The 2,387-nt window shown below is 26.3% G+C and overlaps 1 protein-coding gene and 1 non-coding gene across 2 annotated transcripts in view; one reads left to right on the top strand and one right to left on the bottom strand.

Moving 5' to 3' along the window:
* The window catches only part of LOC106690884 (keratin-associated protein 4-9-like), a 10,629-nt gene that overhangs the window by 5,917 nt on the left and 2,325 nt on the right, over positions 1 to 2,387 (bottom strand). The window lies entirely within an intron of this gene.
* Positions 135 to 207, top strand: TRNAR-ACG (transfer RNA arginine (anticodon ACG)). The gene has a single exon. It is a non-coding gene; the product is annotated as a tRNA-Arg (tRNA).

The raw sequence follows: 2,387 nt of genomic DNA, 5'->3' as shown, positions 1-2,387 counted from the left end.
GTACAGATTCGAAGGGAATTTTCATAATTTCGCAGATCTTTTTAACCAAAATATACTTATATTTAAAGTTTTTAAAATTAACCTTTCAATATAGTTTTATTCTTCTTATCTCTAACTTGATAAGTTCACATGTGGGCCCTGTGGCGCAACGGATAACGCGTCTGACTACGGATCAGAAGATTCCAGGTTCGAATCCTGGCAGGGTCGTTAATTATTTTATAATCTACTATTAATATATAAATATGAAATAAATATGTCGTATTTAGTTAATTTTATTCCGAATATTTTATTGATTAATTCAAAATACCAATAGAAATTTAAGTATCTGCTATTAATAAATACATAATCAAATAAAACGCTGGACGGCTACGTTTAAACTATTGGATTTTTTTTTAAGACATGGATAACAGTCATAAGTAGTTTATAAGTTACTGTAAACTTTATGGTTAATTTTTAGATATATTTACTTTTTTTCAGTATATTGAGATTCGTTTATAGTTTTTGTTGAAAAAAAAAATTACTTAGAATTTTCGAATGCATTGTTAATTATATATCCAGAAAAAGTTTCTAAATTCGATAGCAAAACTGTTTGCTATAAAATAGCATCACTGCACTATTTTATTATTATTTGTGTTAATAATCATATCTAATAATTTATATCGTTATTTTAGTCACTCAAAAGAGATAGTTCATCCAAAAAAAGGAAAACTATAGTAGAAGTACAATCACTGTTATAATAAGATTTGTCTATGAAGCAGGTCATAAGCGTCAACATTGATTTTGGAGCTTTTACGTAAATCTTTGGCTACGTGAGATACGTGACGATTATAAAAAAATTAGGAAAGTATAAAATCCCTAAAATTCAGAGTTTTCAGGAAATATCTTTCTATTTGACACATCCACGCCTCAAGAATGATCACTCCATTTTGCATCTTTCTGCTATCCGTTATGATGTTTCAGGTAATAATTGTCAATAAAGTCACTTATCTTTAAATTCTACTAAATGTTTAAAAAATATATATGATTTATTAAAACATTCAACGAGTAATGTGTATTCTTTATTGTGTATTGTATTGCGAATAAGGAGAAAAACTATTATACAGATAAGTACATTGCATATAAATAATATTTCAATACTGTATTGATTTAAAATAAAAAATAAAGCTATTTTTTATTTTAAATCAAACGATCATTATATTTGAACGTTAAGTTTAAAAGAGCTTATGTCCATATTTGTTTTCATTTCATCGTGCTTATTTGTCACGATTTAGGATCAAAGGTTACACCTAATGTACAACAATAAATTATTTATGTTTAAATAAACATGAAATAATCCAAATATATTTTAATTTGCGAGCCGAAAACCTTAGAAAAAATAGTATAACTAAAAATTGAAGTGAAAAGGATCCGCAGTTGACTATATTATTTAATCGATAATTTCAATTTTAACTTCAGAATAATAATAATTATATTTAAATTATGCTTACAAAAAAAAAGTAAATACAATTTGGAATAGTTCTTATAACTTTAGGATTTTTTAACACAGTATAAATTATGTACAGTATATAAAGTAAATTATTCATTTAATTTATAATATTATGATCTATAGTAAAATAAGGTCAGTGTGAGAAATTGCGGAGTTGCTAATTCTCGCTCTACAACTTAGCGCATCTATCACAGATGAATTTTTCATTTATTATTTGTATTATTAAGATAAAGATTGCATTATCCGAACGTTGTAATGCATACAATATTCTTAAAAAAAAACAATTAATTTAATCTTAACTAATCTGGCAACAACTGACTAGTTAAAAATTAAAACTCAAAGTTATTAAATGGTAATGGCCAAAAGATCTAATGTCATAACTTTAAATAATTGTAAATATTTGTAAAAATAAACAGATTTTCCTAATCAAAACCTGAACAAAAATATTATGTGTCACTAAATATAATTGCTATAACTGAGGGAAACCAGAGAACTTGCAGCATGAGACAGTTAGCTTTGCTACTTATTACCCATTGGAAGTTGCCACTGGTTTGGTAGTTAATGTTGGAATTAACTGGTAACTTGACGAAACTACCTATCTGCCTTATTTCGTGATGGCTACAATAGATTCTTCGCTGGTAATAGGGACTGTTCAAATTCAAATGCCATGTTCTTGATTCCTATTGGTGTTAGCTTAGCATAAATTAGTAATCATATTATCATATTTACTGTTACATCGGAAAAACAAGTTTTTAAAAACAAATCGTTACTACTATGTATTTTGTTTTAATATAGCCAAACATACGGATTATTGTTAGCTACTGTATAGATGATGGTATTAGTTCAGCATCTTCATTATTAAAACCGGAGAAATGTAATATATATATATAAATATATATAT

This window comes from Halyomorpha halys, unplaced genomic scaffold (genome assembly GCF_000696795.3).
Source record: "Halyomorpha halys isolate HHAL.00 unplaced genomic scaffold, Hhal_1.1 Scaffold1943.1, whole genome shotgun sequence".
NCBI lineage: Eukaryota > Metazoa > Arthropoda > Insecta > Hemiptera > Pentatomidae > Halyomorpha > Halyomorpha halys.
This window is presented reverse-complemented; position numbering and strand designations above follow the sequence as displayed.